Source organism: Urocampus carinirostris, chromosome 13, assembly GCF_059441175.1.
Source record: "Urocampus carinirostris isolate Australia breed hairy pipefish chromosome 13, RoL_Ucar_1.0, whole genome shotgun sequence".
In the NCBI taxonomy this organism is placed as follows: domain Eukaryota; kingdom Metazoa; phylum Chordata; class Actinopteri; order Syngnathiformes; family Syngnathidae; genus Urocampus; species Urocampus carinirostris.
In genome coordinates, this window is record NC_142361.1 from 6,969,592 (window position 1) to 6,988,977 (window position 19,386).

General features: G+C 38.6%; 1 long non-coding RNA gene across 1 annotated transcript; it reads left to right on the forward strand.

Moving 5' to 3' along the window:
* The first annotated feature begins 12,911 nt into the window (after positions 1–12,911).
* On the forward strand, positions 12,912–17,218 carry LOC148353608 (uncharacterized). Its single transcript, XR_015852487.1, has 3 exons — positions 12,912–13,020; positions 14,736–14,891; positions 17,116–17,218. It is a non-coding gene; the product is annotated as an uncharacterized LOC148353608 (long non-coding RNA).
* The last annotated feature ends 2,168 nt before the right edge of the window (positions 17,219–19,386 follow it).

A 19,386-nucleotide genomic window follows, 5' to 3' on the forward strand; every position in this document is an offset into this window, starting at 1 on the left:
CTTGGTGGACAGACGTACAAACACAGACAAAAGACAGACTAACAAAAACACAAAAATATTTTCACCACCCTCACCCTCAGTATTTATCACCATGGGTTATGAACACTCAATCGTTTATTGAAACGGAGTTACATATTACAGTCCAATAAATAGTGACTCAGCTGTATTTCACTGCTCTTCTGAATCAGCTGCAGTTGCAACCCATTTTTGCATCCTTATTAACACTTATTGCTGTCAGGAAACGAACTGGGAAGCAGGAAGTCGGAACTCATATGCGTAGACGATCAGTCACTTTAATTAGGAAATAAAAGTTGTCCAACACACAAACGGACCAAAAACAAAACAAAACAGGTTTAAAGGCAATCAAAATTACAAACTAGGCATTACTCAGATCAAACAGGCATGAACAGGTCTTCAACAAGGTAAAGCAATGATCTGGCTACGGGCAGTCCCAAAAGGAGCGTTTAAGTACTCCAAAAGCAATCAGTCCAATGCGTCTCAGGGCGGGGCCAGCTGAGCGCCATGACAACCGTGCAGGACATAACAATTGCTGAAATGAAATGAATGAAATGATCTGCATTTATATAGTGCTTTTCAAGTCTATGACTTCCCAAAGCGCTTTACATTGTGCTTCACATTTCCCAATAGCGGCCGTGATTTGTGCAGCCATGTAAGGCGCTAACCTGCTTATTGGGGGTATTGGGGGTTCAGTGTCTTACCCAAGGACACTTCGTCATGTAACACGGACAAGCCGGGATTCGAACTGTGATCCCTTAATCCTAAAACGATCGCTCTACCTCCTGAGCTACTGCCGCCCCTCGAAACTTGCTGCTGTTGTCATTATGTTTTTTCTTCCATCTTTATGGAATAAACGGGAGATTAATTGAGTCATGCCAACCTACAGCCACAAGGTTATTGTACGGTGAAAATAAGTACTGTCTAAGCTTTCTTTGTTTGCGCCTAGAACAAGCATTATCTGCACCTGCACCAAAGTAGCAATATAGTTTTGCCATGCTGATACACTGAAATGTTCAGAACAAGTGAAAAAAAGTAGCAGTTTATGATAAGGACATGTTTTTAAGGAAAAGCCACTGACAAATGATCTCAACTCATGCTGCAAAAATCACTAACCTCATCGTCATATTTCAAAAAATATTCATTGCACATTCTTACGAGTCTGACCAAGGTTATAGCAGCTTGGCTGCCATAACTCAGAGATTGTGCTTATTAGGCCGGAAGTAATTACAAATACAAAGTGACATTTTATAAGGGATGTTTTGCATAGCGTGAGTTATTGCTCCTGTAAAACAGTGCAGGCGCCCAAAACTGCCACTTCAACTACAGAACAATTTTCAGAGAATGAACGGGAATGTCATCGGTCGATAAAGGGGTCTCAAAATTAATTTATTTTGGGGCCACTGGAGCAAGGGTCTGGGTCTGAGGTTGGGCCAAATCAGGTTTTCCACCAAAAATCCGCCGTTGAAAACATTCCACGATCCTTATATGTTCTACACAAAATAAAATCTACAAAAAAAGTTATTAATTAATATGAAAATGAATCAATCAATCCTGAATAGATGTCTCCAGTTTTTTTTTTAACTATTATTGCGCACTGATGCTGTTCTTTGATTCCACGCCTATTAGGTCTCTTTTTGTAACCTAGGACATGTAATAAACAGAAAGGAGTTAAGGGGATGACCCTTAAACCGGTTGTACTTTCTTATCTCAAGGTGTCCATCCTGTGCTTGCAAGTTCAAAACCCATTGATGTCTTTTGATGTCATATCTACTTATTTTAAGTGTTTACTCAACTTTAAATTTATAATCCCTCTAAGTGAGGTTTAGGTTATGTAAAATAATTTCAAATTTATCGAACTTTGAGGGTTTTTTTTTAAATGGCACATTTTGTCGTGTCCAGCATGGTCGCCGTGGCGACCGGCTGGCCCCGCCCCCTGGGCACTGGCTGTAGCAGATCGTCTATTTAGCGTGTGTGCTTCTTAAAGGCGGGTTTTGGGGTTTGCCGGTTGCTGGTTCATTGCATTTTCTGTTCTGCATTAATCTGTTCTGTTTGACTTGATGACACCTGAGTTAAAGCCTGTTTTGTTAGTATTCCTAGTCTGAGTTCCTGTTTGCCTGTAAGCCTGTTTTTGTTTGGTTTTGTCCCTGAGTGTTGGACGGCTTTTATTTCCTTAATAAAATTATCTGATCGTTAACGCGAATGAGTTCTCCCTTCCTGCCTCCTGCCTCCGATCTGGTCCGGTCTCGTGACACATTTATATCATAATTCGTGTACTTTGGTTTGTTTTAAGTACATATATATATATATATCTATATATATATCTAGAGCCCTGGTCTAGACAGTATGCAAGATAAGATTACTGCAATTCTGTAAAAGTACTAATGTCCACCCCTTTGCAACTCAATTCTGTGGGACGCAAAAAAGACAACTATCACTTGTTCACTTGTATGGCACATTGGATCTCTGGCAGCCACATCATTCTCCAATCTATCCCCACACTACTGCTACATACTCCCACTGCTTAAGGTCCAGCTATTTTCAGAACCTGTCCGCAGGCTACTCAGGTGTTTTTAGGGGCTACAATGTTGGAGACATTTACTCTAAATTGATTTGTTCACAAGATAGGAATAATGTGACTATACAAGTAATGATGCTCGCCACTTTGCAACTTAAGTCTGTGTGAGACACACAAGAGGACTATCGCTTGTATGCCTGACTGGACATCAGCATCCCCTCATGTCTCTAATCTACCTCCACCATTGACTCCCACTGCCTATGGTCTAGCTATTTCCAAAACAGGTGTTTTTAACAGGCTACCTGATGCTTGCGAGCACCAGGTTGAATACCTTTGCTCAAGATGGATTTTTACACACGATAAGAAGAGTGAAACTCCTATCAAGTACTGATGCTCGCCACTTTGCACAGGATTCTGTTGGCTACAAACAGAAGAACTATTGCTTGAATGGCTGACTGGACCTAGGCATCCTCTCCAATCCACGCTCTACCTTCCTACTGCCCCCACAGACTACCACCGCTTAAGGTCCAGATTGTGCCACTGGGCCTGTACTGGACTGGAGGTGGGCGATGGAGCACCAATCCATCTCCCGCAGGAGCTCGCTGACGGGAGCATCGGTTGCCCACTGCCGGGTTGCGAACACACTCAGGAAGATGGATTGGTTGGCCAACTCTCCAAAGGAGGCAAAGCATGCCGTTAAGAGGCTGTGCATCACTTGGCTGCCCATATGCAAAGTTTGATGAAAGAGCTTTTTCTGGGAGCCATGAATTAGGGCTGAGTGGCGAAATTACATTTGTAGGGGAGGGAGGAGCAGGGTCTTGGGATGTTAAAGAGTTGGTTTATTTTTTTGCCGTGTGAAAGGATAACCTGAATGGGCGGCGTTTTTTGGAGCAGGGGTCTCATACTCGCCACCCCTGCCTTTATATGAAAGTTGAAAGCAGATATGTCAAAGTCAAAGCCTGGAGGCCAGATGTAGGCTGCAACAAGTTTTTGATCTTGAGAAATTAATGTATGCAATGTAATGCTTGAGCCTGTTAAAATGATTTGTTTCTTATTCAAGAAAATTGTCCTGTTGTGTTCATGGATTATTTTCGTTATTTTTTTTGTATTACTTTGCTTATTTTACTTTTTTGTTTCAATATTTGCAGGTTGACTCCTGTCAAAATAATTCTAATTGTAATTAAGCAAGATGAAAAATAATCTTTTCACACAAAACCTATAACAATCTAATTTTTATATATGGTTTTTGTCATTTTACGCGTGATCTTTCCTGATTTCAACATCCCCACTTAAGCATTGTTAAGATTCCAAAAAACAGCTATAACTGTAATTGTTTTAATTGAATATTATTGCTGGTAAATGTTATTGCACATTTTTTTTAATTTCACTATAATTACGTCTTAGGCCAGTCTCCAAAGCAATAACTTTTAAATATTTTTGTTTATATTACCTGAAGTTCCTTTTATATTATTTATCTGTTTTAAGCCTTTATTACTTGTTTATCCTGAAGTGTTATCAATGAAAATACAGACATTTCGAATTCCAACATAAAAATATGATATGTTTATTATATTTTTAATGTTGGACACCTGCAAAAGAGATTTCAAAGGGTGCCAGTTCCTAATTATTAACCACTGGTGTTCCTTGTTGAGACTGTTACATCGTTGTCGCTGTCAGGTAATGTTCTTTGACATACACAGCCTTTAGGGCGTATCTGTTTTTTGTAACCTTGAAGATTTAATAAAAACAGGGGGCTCAGGGGATCGCTTTAGGATGGGATTCTCATATCTGAAAATCCCTCTCCCAGTCAACCTTGCAAAGTTCAATATCCAATGAAGTCTGCTTTTCTTATTTTGAGTGTCTGCTAAAGTTAAAATTGTAACAGTTATATCTTAAAATAGTAAAAAAAACAGAAGCATTTCTTCATTGAAATAATATGCCTTTCGGGTGTGTAATGACACAATAAGTGGCCTAATGCAGCATTATATACAAATGTAGCACCAAATAAAACATTTTATGTGTCTCAGTTGGAGCTACGATCCATCATTGCACATCTAACAGTCTGGACAAAAGGGGAATATGACAAACAAATGCCCCCTCCCCGCATAAAAAGAAAAAAGAAAAAAAAATAACAATGTAATACATCTGGAGGGAAAATGGTCTCATCTCCAAATTGGCCACCACTTTAACCTGACACTAAGAATCTCGCCTCCTCCTCTTGGTGGGCCCAAACCCAAAACGGCAGCACGAACGCTGACAAATTTGACAAAGGGAATTTGCTCAAAAAACACAGCCTCTATTTAGTCGGCCAAGCGGCAAATATGTCGGATGATATGCTTTATTAGGCAATCCATTTTTCCCCACAATAGCGAGGCCATCTGCAAAGGTTAGCGCGCATAAGGTTTGCTACGGCAAATTCTATCTAATCTGCCTGCGAATGGGGGCCTGGAAGCCGGTGGCACATTTTTCATGTGCGTACGATTTGGAATGCAAATAGAATGGCTGATGAAAGGGGTGACCTTCTAAGTGCCGAGCAGCGGGGGCTTGGCAGAATATGCAGAGGCGGAATGGAAGAGAAAAGAATGACTTACCGCCGCTGCCATTCTAGCCGCATTGTAATATATGAGCGCGGCTCCGATACAAGTGAACTCGGCCTCCAGAACAGAAAAACTGATCTCGGAGGGACACCGCGCAACTGCCTTGAAGAAAAAAATCAACGGGCTGCAAAATGGGCTGCTTTAAGCAACAATGTGTACAAATTGTACCTTTAAAGACCTTGAAAAGTGGACTCAGAGAACCCCCCCCCAAAAAAAAACAATATATGTATATCTTACCCCATTTTTAAATAAGGTTGGTCATTTTATAAGTACTATTCTTAAAGGTTGTGTATGTAGCTTCAAAATATTCTACTTGCTTTTACCATCTTCAGGATGTAATCATCGTTGCACGTGCAAGTACGTGACTCGCTTAGACGCGCTCAAAAAAACGTTTCCTTTTTCATCTTTTTTGGTGTTTGAGTTGGCTTTTGGGCTGTATTTGAAACAGTTCCTTTCTTACTTTTACCATTTTTATCTTGACCACAATCACATGGAATCTCTCTCTCTATTCATCTCTCCCTTTTTCTCTCTCCTCCCTCTCTTTCTGCCTCTTAATGTATTTATTTGATCTTCCTTGAATTCTGATTCATTATCTGATATACCATGGAGTTGTTTCCCCCGTCAAACTTTTTTGCATTTTGATTAATTTCTTCCACAACGACTTTCTGTTTTCTCTCTTTTCCAATATTCCTCAATAAAGAAAGTGTGATAATGGGATCAAATTGAATGCCGTTTGATGTGTCATTTCCATGAATAATAATCTAGTCATTTTGTTTCGGTGCTTTCACCGCCGTGATCCTGGTTTAATTCCCCTTGCATCCAGTGTTTTGCGGTACAAAAAATGGGCTTTCGTCAAGATTAAATGTGGTATATGCAATTGTATTTCCTTCTGTGTGGCCCTATAGCAAACGAACTATGGCCAGTTCTTGACCCGGTGGTTGCAGACTACTGCAATAGAAAACTAACTATTTGAAATTAATTTATATGAATGAATAGAAACTACATAAAATAGTGATAATATAAACATGTTTTTGTACATTTTACATACCCTTTGGAGCTATGTGTGATTTTTGTTTTTGCTGTTTCATATTTTCTTCCACCTCAGCTGAGTTGTTAGCACATCCGCCACACAGTTCTCAGGTCATGGGTTCAAATCCAGCTGCCAGCCTTTTCGTGCGGAGTTTGCATGTTCACCCCGTGCTAGCGTGGGTTCCTCCGGGCACTCCGGTTTCCTCCAACATTCTAAAAACATGCAGGTAAATTGGCCAATTCAAATTCTCCCAAGGTGTGAATGAGCGAGTGTGTTGTCTGTCTCTGTGTGCTCTGCGATTGGCTGGCAACCAGTTGAGGGTGTCCCCTGCCCACTGCCTGAAGATTGCTGGGATGGGCTCCAGCATCCCCACAACCCTAATGAGGATAAAGCGGCGCATATCATGGATGAATGGATGGATAGTTTCTTCCCAAAAAGAACGGTCTTACAATTATTAAACTACTGACTATTAAATTACTGAAGATGAAGTTCTTTAGCAAACCTGGTCACAAACTTGCTTTATTCTGCTCTCTGTCGAACCCCAGAAAGATTACAATAAACTTTTTGTTCAGTTTTAGGCACTTTATTTACAGCTCTGTCAGTCCTCTTCTCACCTTTCACTACAGCCTTGCGTGTGCGTCTTTTTAACTCTTCCGGACATCAACAACGTTGTGGAAATATATTGCCCTTTGGTCCAAATTCGCCACCTCTCTCTGTCTTGTCACACGGTGTACACCAGTTCTAGTAGTTCTACGAGTAGTTTTGGCTGAGTGAATATTATAGATGGCCCCAAGAGGCTTAATAGCAGGTCTTTCTTTTTCTCCAGGGTCCATGTGACGCAATGTTTAGCTGTTATCGGTCCGATAACTATTGGCCCAATAAGTATGACTTTAAATAGGAACAATTTATTTCCATTCCAATTTTACCATCCATACTTTTGTGGCTCTGGTATGGCCAAATCACCTAAACTGCCTTTATACCTTGGACAATCCACTCTTGACATCCCCAGCCACCCTGCACTTTGTCAAGTCAACTGTTGTTGTTTTATTTAGGCATCTGTAACAAATATTTGCAATAATTATTGTGTGTCGACAAGACAGAATTAGTAGTGAAGTTATTAATCTCGAGCAATGGTGCTAATAAAAGGGTCGTCTGAATACATTCACAGTATGTTTGGCAGTCCGTAAAAACAGTATGGTGGACTGGCCTGAGAGAAAACATAGTAAGCTATTGGTTAAGAATGATTGCCACAAGGAATAATTCAGAAAAATGGTCTAAAAAGGAAAAAATGAATTATTAGTCACACCGTCTTTAGCACTAACATTGGGGCTAATGTGCAGGGTTCACTATGAAGTGAGGTTTTTGCAAGTTTGCTTTGCTAGGGGGGACAAAAGTGCTCGCTTGCAAAATTGGATTGCCTTAAAGCAAAAACAGGAAGTTATTATACCTTAATGAAATTCATTTTGATGCTACATTAGCTTGCAATGGGTACAATCATGTGAGCCTTGCCCTCTGTGAATGTTAGCTTTGATGGTCTGTTGGGATAACCAAGAATCACGTTAAGTCATTTATTTTATTTCATTTAAATTGTATCCAGCGTGTTGTACAAAGGAATAATTTTGGCTTACCTTGACTGCTAGATTTTTCTCTATTCCCTCAAAGTGGGGACCAATTTCATCTTGTGAAATTTAAGCAACAACATACACCAATTATTAGTAATCATAGGTTTAAAAACTCAGATCAGCCCCTAGTACTTATTTATAATGCTTCAATAAATGTGTAAAATAAGAAAGTTTTTTTTTTTTTTTTACTAAACCGTTTTACATTTTAGATGACATATGTCAAAGTCATTGCGACTGCGAGATTTTCCACAGCCCCTGAAATGATGTTGATTCTTTATTGTATTACATACCAATGATCATTGTGTATTTATTTTACTGTATGTTACATCTCCTTAAATAAACTGTTGTTTATAAATAAACCAGCTCGGTAGCCTCGATGGTAGGGCGCCCGCTCCGAGACTGGGAGGTCGCTGCTTCAAGCCTCGGCCGAGTTATACCTAAGACTTACAACATTAGTACTCATTGCCTCCCTGCTTGGCGCTCAGCATTATGGGTTGGAATTGGGGGGTTTGGTCACCTAATGACTAAAATGGCTGCGCCCTGTTTGGCTGCTGCTGAATCGGGTCGCCAAAGTTTAACTGTACGGGTCAGGTGTGTCGACATTTCGTTCTGTGTGCATGGTTACAAAGAATGACAATAAAAGTAAATTATATTCTTCTTTTATGTTAATAGATTGTTGCACATTATTGTATCTCGATAAGGGGTGAGCAATACTTTGTTATCAATCCGATCCAAGTAAAAACAGTGTAGTATCAATTGATACCAATCCAGTACCGATAATGTTTGCTTGGAAATGTGATATCTGTTGAATAATTGACACCACCCTTTAGTTTGTTTATAACTATGATAAACGCAGCAGAAAGATTTTAGGCACTATATATTTTCCATTAAACTGAAATTAAATGAAATGAAATGATCTGCATTTATATAGCGCTTTTCAAGTCAATGACTTCCCAAAGCGCTTTACATTGTGCTTCACATTTCCCAATAGAATAGAATAGAATAGAATATACCTTTATTGTCATTGTTACAAATGGGCTAACATATTGTGACAACGAAATTGGGCATGACACTCCAGTTTTACACATAGTGAGGGTATGAGCAAGAAGATAAAGGAACAGAGAAGATAATGTTATAAAACAAGGGGAATAAGGCTATAGTTATAATTTACATGGTAAAAAATAGCAGCCGTGATCTGTGCAGCCATGTAAGGCGCTAACCTGCTTATTGGGGGTAATTGGGGGTTCAATGTCTTACCCAAGGACACTTCGACATGTAACACGGACAAGCCGGGATTCGAACTGGGATCCCTTAATCCTAAAACGATCGCTCTACCTCCTGAGCTACTGCCGCCACACCAACTACAAACTTTAACAGTATAAAACATATGGGAATATGTCTCTTACAACTGGACAAAAGTTGATAAAGAGAAACCAAAAAAGCAGCAATGTAATAAAAATATAAATACTTTATAACAAGGTTATTAATACAATTTTAATATATTTAATTTCACAATAATTTGGAAATAAACTAAGTCATGCGAACAAAGTGTCAATCTTCTCTCATTTACTCCGTTCCCACAGTGACAACAGATCTGCAGGTGATTGTTTAGGAACTGTAACATGTTCATATTTTTGTTTGCAGCTTGTTACTCTCAGCAGGGTGAGCTATTTTACTTGTTTATGTAAATGGGTGGTGTTGCCACAGTAATATACCACTTTACCACACAAATTACACCTGGCATTGACTTTTTCTGTAGTTGAACAAACCGCGCTACCATGTCTGTTTGCCTCTGTCATTCTTAGCTTCTGGTAAGGGCATAGTTTATCTCTCTCTCTTCTGTCTAGCTGGAGGATACAGCAGCAGGCCAGGTAGTGAGAGGTGCTTAAAGTGTGCCTGTCAGTCACACCCTAAGGCATAAACTTAGAGTTTCTTAGAGAGAAGGACTGCACTCAGTAAGTTGGTGGAGGAGCAAAGTATCGATCTCAGGACACTAGTATGAATCCGATCCAAGTACTTGCTTAGTATCAATGACAACAATATTTCTATCGATCCGCCCACCACTATTATTTGTGTATTTTGGATATTTTTCACATTTAATCAGTCATCATTTGGGTTATTTAGGCCTCTGTTTGTTTGACTTTGACGTCCCTCTTTTAGAGAATCTTGCAAGTTGATTTAAGGCCCTGTGCTGTGTTGGGCGTTTAACAGAAACACAGTTATTAGTTACAGTTACTAGTTGCTTCATTTAAAAAGTTACTCCGTTTCCCCAACATATTACTGACACCAAAAAGTTGGCCGTTACTCTGAAAGTAATCTAGTTACAAATTACCATATATTCTTGCATTGAAACCGACCCTCCAAAAACTGCTTTAAAATAACCACATACTGAAATAAATATAAGAAATTGTGTACATCAGCCAGTGGAAGCACTAAATCCTCACCATTTATTGGCTTGTGCAATCTTAAAAATTTGCAAATGAACACTGAGACAATCCAAATCTAATTTGTCTTTGGCCTTCTAACCACTCGAGGATTTCTTTCTCTATTTCTGGGTATTGTCCTTGACATTTTCTTCTGTTCTCCAGGGATGTTTTGCAAAAATGATTTTACAAATGAAAATACCAAAACTCGGCACACTTTTACCATGAAATCTATGCTTACGTTTGCCCCATTGATTTCCTGTTGGTTTGTTGTTGCTGGAAAGCTATGTCTCGCTGCCCACGTGCGGCCTCCCATTTGCTATTGGTGACACACAACAGAATATGCGCATATAAACTTTTCAGTATTTTGTTTTACGGTTTTAAATATGGCAGCACGGCAGCCAATGGTTAGCGCATGTGCGGCACAGTTCTGAAGTTATGGGATCGGACCTTACTGTGTGGAGTTTGCATGTTCTCCCCGTGTTTGCGTGGGTTTCCTCCCACATTCCAAAAACATGCAGGTGAATTGGCCAGTTTAAATTCTCCCTAGGTGTGAATGAGCGTGTGAAATGTCTGTCTCTGTGTGCCCTGCGACTGGCTGGCAACCAGTTTAGGGTGTCCCCTGCCCACTGCCCGATGGATGGATGGATAGTTTTAAACATGGCATGGATATGCTTATGTACCTTATGGAAAATATCCGAATCTCAGTAGGGATAAATTCAGCAGCTCAGTCTCAATGCTTAAAACGACATGCTTTGTAACACATTACTCACAAATACCTCAAACTTTCTGTATTTGCATTATTATATTAGTCCAGATTTTTCTTTATTTCTATTTGTCCATATAGTTTTTGTGCCGTGCCCAAATAAAACAGAATCCCTAAACAAACGTTAATGTTATTTCCAGTTGATGAATGTTTGAAACAGATTGATAATTAGTTATAAATTAGATACCCAGGTAAGACGACATCCACAAATGCAGCAGTTGCATCAATGGCGAAGTGCAGGGACTTCTTTGTCATTGCTTGCGCAAAAGCTCCAACACATAGACAAATGGGCGAGGTACGCTACGGTCATTCAGCCGTGCATGTCTCATCTGTAGCCAGCTTTGGCAGAGTAGTCATCTTCATTCCCTTTGTCCTTACAGGACCAGGCAATCTATCAGACTCCAGACGTGCCGGAAAAGTCCGACCGACTCTCCCATTTGAATTGTGGAGCTGGTTTGCGGCGTACGCGGGGGTCCCAGTTAGGCCTGGCTCCGCAATTGAGAGTGAGTGAGCTGTCCTTGATTCATATTACTGCTCCCATATGATTGAGCTTCTCTGGTGTCGCTGTAGAGTGGGGAGAAAATTGAGCACTTGACTTTGCGGGGCTTGAAATCTCACTACTGCATCTATGCATTTGTTCAGGGTTTTTTCTTCTTTATTGTATTTTTTTTTTGTTGTTTAGCACTTTTGGCTGGCATATGGTGTAAACCAAGGATGTCAGACTCAGTTGGGCTCTGGGGCCATATCCAGACTTTCTGTTCGCAGGCGGCCTCAATCAGTAAAATAATGTCAACTTAACATGTTTGCCTACCATAGTTTTTTAGTATTATGCTCTAGCAATCAGCCTACTTTAGTAGCCCACTTTTACATATAAACATTATGGAATACAAAGGATATTTTCTGAGCATAACACATTAATTCAAAAATAATGGGAAACAATGATTTTTAATGTTTTGCATTGAAGACATTAAATTATTTATTTTGCCGTAATTGTCCTACTGGCTTGGAATTTAGTAAAAAAAAAAAAGTTTTAGCAGTGTATAGGCAATATGATTTTACTACATATCAAACTACTACTAAGGCTGAAAGTATATCCTTTACTTCATTTAAAAAAATCACACCTTTTGTTAGAAATTACATAAAGACTTACTTATTTTTTCCCATACTCAGAAATTTGTGGCAGGCCAGATTAAGTCATCCAACGGGCCCTCCCTGGCCTGCAAGACGCATGTTTGGCATTCTTGATGTACATGTTTTAGGCAAATGTTTAGGAGACGCAAATCAGGACAGCCAAAAAGCTGACCTTTATTTCTTTATGATGTTTTTATGTATAATTGTTATATTTGTTATTGCAGAAAGTGTATGGGCCTGAAAACCCCATTTTTTTGTATTGTCTATTTACAAACAATGTCGATATAAAGACCACTGATACTAAAAGTAGCTGTTATAACGCAGTAGGGAATTTTTTTCAATCGCATAGCACAGTAACCATTTATGAATGGATTAATTAATTTTAGCGGCGAAACCAGATGTCATAATGTCAATGTTCTATAAAAAAAAATTGTAACTGTATTGATTATTTTTTTATTTTTCCCTACCTTTTATTGTAGTTTTAATTCCATGTCCCTTGAAGAAAACATATCCAAAATACTATTTTTGGGTGGTGCGCCTCATAATCCGGTGTGTCTTAAAGTGTAGAAAAATGTTTAAAATATTGATGAATGGTTGCTGATAAGCCCCACACTTTTGCAATTGAAAATGTTATCTTTATTTAAAGTGTTACCCGATCCTGTAAATCTTTGATCATTTCCGTCGATAAAGATGTTGTCCGTCTTTATTTCATCCAGTTCCTTCCTCTCGGGGCAAGGGATGTCGTCTTCATCAGCTGAGTGATCCCTCAACACTTATGTTACCTGAACGAGTCGAGGCCTTGAGCCTCAATTTGATGGAGGGAGCCGATTATAAAGCATGACCGTCGTTCCGGCAAATATTGACACGGAAACAGCTAGCCAGCCAGTAAGCCCACGGCAACGACAACATCGTACGGCGGTATGAACACACGTATACACACAAAGTCCTGTACGGCTTTAAGATGTCTTCATAGATATTACCCAGGCTAACACGGTGCAAACGCAGGATCAATGGCAAGTCATCGGCATCTTTTCGAGTGTATAGCTTCTATTTACTTGTTTCTGACCAGGGTCTCAAACTGAGGGTGGGCCAAACGGGGTTTTCCACAAAAACAGCACTGATGAAAACATTACGCTCTTTTTAAAAGGTGTGATTCATATTTGTCCACTAGGTGTCCCTATAACGTGTGGTGCAACCCAAAATGTGTCATCCAATTTTTACCCAGCCATTTTCAAAGACATACAAAAAGAAGGGATTTTTTTTAAAAGAATGAAAAATAAAAGGGGCAAAAAGGGAAAATGGCTATAAAAATAAAAGTAAGAGAAAAGAAAGGAAAAAATAAATAAATAAAATTATTAAGAAGAAAAAAAGAAAACAGCCATTTTTTCCTCTTTTATTTTTTCTTTAGTGTTAACTTTTGTCTTTATTTATTTTTGTTCATTTTTCTCTTTTCGTTTTTGACTTGACACACCTCATCTCAAAACAATAGAATTAGTGCTTGTATTAGCAAGCAAAAAGCAAGTAAAGCCATCCAGTATTTTTTTTTCGACTCATGACTTTTTCATAATTGATGTTTTAACTCAAAAGGAGCAGCACATACACTTCATTCATAAAGTAAGACAATAAAACATGTTTTACTCGGCTACAGTTTATGTATTGCTTTCGATGACGAGGATGTAGGTTCATTTTTTAGTAAATCTGACCGTGCCTCACCAAACACGAACCTCATCACATGTCACTACTCAGATTTGTATTCCAGTAAGTGGGTTTTCTAAAAATTACATATGTGAACTCACGCCATAGTCTCTATCACTTTTAAACAGAGAAATATAACTTCTGATTCTAAAAAAAATGGCATGTTAAGATGAAGATATGTTTCTGTGTTGATAAAAGGTAACGTACGGAATTTCAAACTTTTTATTCCCTGACACCATTCCTTTTTTACTTTCACAATGTTATCTCCGGCAATAAAAGATGGCAGGGACGAGCAATAATTCACTCACCACCTTAACCTTCCATTTCTGCTTTGTGCAATGTTGCTAAAAGTAATATAAAAGCAAATAGGCGCGGTAGGAAAGAAATATATGAAGACTTTTTTAACTTGGGCATTGTTAACACATACCTATAGAGAAAATATTCTACTTTAGACTTTTTCAGGATGCCTCAAAAGAGGCACCCCGCCTTTAAATAATAATGAAATTGAATTAATTGTTAATTTGACCCTGACGAGCAGAGCAAAACTTGGGCTAGGTCAAAGTATTGGTGAGACTTTTTATTTATTTGTGAAGTCCTGCTGCGATTTCCACCCAATTCTAACTACCGCACCCCTCCCTCCTCCTCCACGAGTTCCCTCTTGTGGCCTGTTCCTGCACATGCTCCCCCACATAATTTATGACTGCCTCTGGTCCTGATGACAGATTATTAAAAGTAGAATTAGTTTTGTGCCGGGGATTTTTCCTGTGGGAATTGCAAAGGCAGGGCTCTCCGTGGAAGGTCTCTGACGAGGTCTCCATTACTAATAGAGGCAGACTTCTTTTTTTTCTCGCCACACGCACACACAACACACACACACCTCCTTTTCCCCCATGTGATGGCAAAGCGAGAAGACTAATGATTTGAATTTACTGTGGCAGGCATCACGTGCTGTGAAAGGCAGCATTGGCGTGGAGGAGAGGTTAAGTTCTTCCCCGTGGAGAGCTTTATTGGATTGTTTAGCACCAGAAGGATAATGTTTTTGTCATCGACTGCTGCTGCGGACGCCTGGAAGCAAATCGGCCGCTGGCTGCGAAGTATGGTCAATGCTATGACATAACAAATGCATTTTGGTGGATTTCGAAGGGGTTTGGGCACACGGATCAGTCCGAATTTAGGATTGCATGCCTTCAGTGTCGTTTTGCACACTGGGCTACATGCAGAGAGAGAGAGAGAGAGAGAGAGAGAGAGAGAGAGAGAGAGAGAGAGAGAGAGAGAGAGAGGTTAAGTTTGATTATGAGCAACGAAAAGAACCGTAAAAAGATGCATGAGAAACGTGTTTGCTTTTCTCAAACGATAAGCCTCTGACTCTAGTCAATCCATATATATTCAACAAATCAAATCTTTAATAAATCATTCAGTCACACCAGCCCTTTTCAGAACAAAGCAACAGCTTTATCAGACACCAATATCATTGCTCAGGGTATTCAGAAGTCTTTGTGAAGGCCTCTGGGCAGATTACTGACCCTGGCAAAAAATGGCTGAAATATGATTGTTTAAATGTTTGAATATAAAAGTACACATCTGGAAGCACAGCTAACAGTGAGAAAGAAATTAAATGGCAGATAACTAGGAATTATTTATTTTTGGACAAAATACAACAACATCACATGATTTAGATATTTTTTAGGGCAGCAAAGAAGGCCTTGCAGGCCCTGATGGGCCACCACTGTAAGAACCTTTTTTCCTTTTTTTTTATTTTAAGGGACAGTGTGTTTTATTTAAGATTTTGTATTAAATATTGTCAAACCGTCAATAACAATTTACTTTCAAAATTTAAGAGAAAAAAAAATGCCAACTTTATTTGGTGAAAAACAAGTGGTTTGAGTCACTTTGCTAACTCTTGGTTTTTTTTTTAGTACCATCATTCAAATTTTTCATAATAAAATTGTTTTGGAAAAATAATACATTTTCATTAACAGTGCATCAAACCAGCTGTGACTTAGGAAAAAGATTTAAGACTCCACCTTTTTTTTTGTGGGATTTCACAAATACATGCTAAATGGGCCACTATGTTTAAAAGTCCTGAAAATACGATGTTATTTTTTTGTCTATTTTGTACAGTTATCACTCACTTTAACGTGGTTCATACTTTCAATACTTCATTGTGCATTGTATTCTGCATTCTGAATGTCCAAAGAGTTTCCTGCTTATTATTAATTTAGGGTGCTATAGTTGTTTGGAAAAAAAGGAAATGGGAAAAAAATCCTTTATACTGTAATGTATTTGTTAAACAAATGCTAGAGCCTGTAATAAGGATTTGAACTTCGGTTTCAGTGTATAATCCAGTATTTAATTGTTTACTAATTCTTAAAAAAAAAAAAAATCTTCAGATTTCCCCTGTCATAGGTTCATTTTGTAATGTAACCCCCACTATAAATGAAGGAATACTGTATATATAACAAAGTAAAACATTTATACCTGCATTTTCAGCTGATCGTTTTTGTGTGGGACAAGGCTAAAGCAATGCAAGAAATATTACACACCTCTCGTTATTTCTTACGGTCTTGCTTTGCAATGGATCAAAGGGAAAATAAATGAGCCAACCTGTTTTTGCTTGATCTTATTATAAATTCGGGACGGGTTAGGCTTATAAGTTCAATCATTACACATGGGTCGTGCCAGGCTTGTCTTTTGCTGCCTTTTTTATTATCCACCTATCATTGTTCTTTTTCGTTTCTCTGCTTTCTCTTTGTTAAAGTGCCGCCCTATAGTTTTAAGGGCGTATTGCTGCTGTGGTTTATGGCCCAATTTTCAACGGACGGCCTTAAAATGTTACCCTTTACTCTTAAAAAACTCAGTGAATGGTGGAAAGATTTCGGTTCATGTAACTTCTGCAGATATAGAAATATAAAAAGAGTAAAAGTTTGTTCAGTTTTTTATTTCGTTTCAAAAGACAGGCTTTACCTTGTTATCATACATCACCTCTCCTCCTCCTGTGTCCTCACAAATAAAATATGAAATTCCGGGTTTGCTACGGGCTCGGTCCTGCAAATCAAGTTAATTGGTAGGGTTCTGCATGGGTCAGGCTTTAATACCTGCGGGCCTGGGTCAGGTCAGACTAGATTTGAAAGACGTGCTTTTACATCTAATTCATACATTCGTGCTTTGTGCTAGATTTAAAAAAATTAGCTCACCTGATTTTGCTAATTCTTGCAATTGAATTTAAACTCAAGTAGGCCAGTTTATGTTCACCCACACCCTTGTTGTTGTTTCTCTTTTTCTTAAGTCACTTCTAACCCTCCGATTCTCTCCCCTCAGCAACTCGTCTCGTTCATCCTTCTCGTCTGCAGCAGAAAATAGAGAATGTTGGCTTTGAATTCTCCCCCCGTTCACCTGATGGCCGTTTGGAGGCTGTTCCCCCAGCGTGTGTCTGCAGCCTGGGAAGCAGAGGGGAGTCTCAGCACAGCTGAGAGGCTCGGCTTAATCTTATGCATCATTAAGCACTCAGCGGCACACCACAGCTCCTCATATACATCATCCACGCTTAATAAACATAATGATGACATAAGATGTAATTCCAGATGAATTTTCATTTTATAAGGAAATGGAGAATTCCTGTAGTATGAGAGGGAGGGAGGGCCGAAACGACGGCAGAAGCGAAAGAAAGGCAAGAGAGAGAAAAAGTAAATTATCTGGGAAGTACGAAATAAATGATGTTTTTCTTTTTTTTTTCGCCACAAGATAGATGGCTACTTGCAAGGGACACTTGAATTCAGGGGGAGGGTGTTGGTGAGAAGGGGGCAGAGGGCTATTGTGGACCCAGGGAATGGGTGGAGAGACAGAAGGGGTTAGCCAGGAGCGAAAAAATGTCAGTTATTCCAAGTGTTTTAATCGCCAGGCTTGATGTACAAGAAGACTTGAAGTGCGACCATCCATCACTGATGGGACGACCGAGAGGCAGGTCCAGTTTCAATGCAAGGAGGAAAGGGATGTAAGGGCTGGGGTCCTAGGCCACAATGGGTAAGAAAGTATATTTTATGCAGGCAGGGGAGAGAGGTCGCTGTGCAGAACGGCTAGGGCATGCCAAAAAAGGGCAATGGGAGGTTAGACTTGAACAGCTCTGCAGACATCGAGGTGTTGTGAGCACTGTTTTTCAACCAGTGTCTACTCAGATCGAGACTTCTTAATTAGTTTTGATGCATGTCCCTCCAGAACCCATGAAGTTAAATGTGGGCTTCCACAAGGTTCAATTTTAGGCCTGGTACTTTTTGAATTATATGCTTCCCCTTGGGGATGACACCCAACTGTACAATACCGTGTCTCCTGATGACACAAGTCCTATAAATACCCTGCATCTATATGCATTTTAGCTATTACAGTAAGTCATGGATGAGAGAGAACTTTCCACAGCCCAACCAGGATAAAACAGAGGTTTTAGTCATCAGTCAGGGAAAGTCAGAGAAACTTTGACCAAAACTACAAGATTGTTCACCTTTACATTGCATAAAAAGAATTGGACTTTATTTTTTACTCTGAGCTCGATTTTATTCCGCATCTCAGAAATATAACTAAAATTTGATTTTGTCATCTGAAAAATATAGCCAAAGTCTGCACTGTCGGTTCTGGTTTGATGACTAAAAGTTCTTCCTGCTACCAACCCAATCTGTGTGGATGAGCCTCCCTCAGGTCCCTTTCTTCACTTGTATTTATTCATCGTATTTAGCTATATAAATGCAGATCATTTCATTTCATTTATTTTATTATTCAAGTTATATTATTATTTTTATATATTATTTATTTTATATTCATATTATTATTATTGCCATAAAAGTACTTTACAAATTCTTTTTGATTTAATTTGAAACCTTGGTTAGTGTGCAGCAGGGAATTGCCCACTTTCATCTTGGAAAGAAAAATTAACATGGCATTGTTTAGTTTTTTTGCATTCATACAGTGGCTGGCCAAGTAACTGTAACATCCATCCATATAAGTAAGTAACAGCAGATATATATATATCTATATATATATATATCTATCTATATATATATATATATATATATATATATATATATATATATATATATATATATATATATATATATATATATATATATATATATATATATATATATATATATATATATATATATATATATATATATATATATATATATATATATATATATATATATATATATAGATATATATATATATATATATATATATATATATATACTGGACTGTCTCAGAAAATTAGAATATTGTGATAAAGTTCTTTATTTTCTGTAATGCAATTCAAAAAACAAAAATGTCATAAATTCTGGATTCATTACACATCAACTGAACTATTTCAAGCCTTTTATTATTTGAATATTGCTGAATTTTGGCTTACAGCTTAAGAAAACTCATCTCAAAATATTAGAATATCATGAAAAAGTATACAAGTAGGCTATTCAACTAATCACCTGAATCATCTAATTAACTCGAAACACCTTGCGAGGGTTTCCTGAGCCTTAAAAACACTCAGCTTGGTTCAGTAAACTAAATCACAAGTATGGGGAAGACTGCTGATCTGACTGCTGTCCAGAG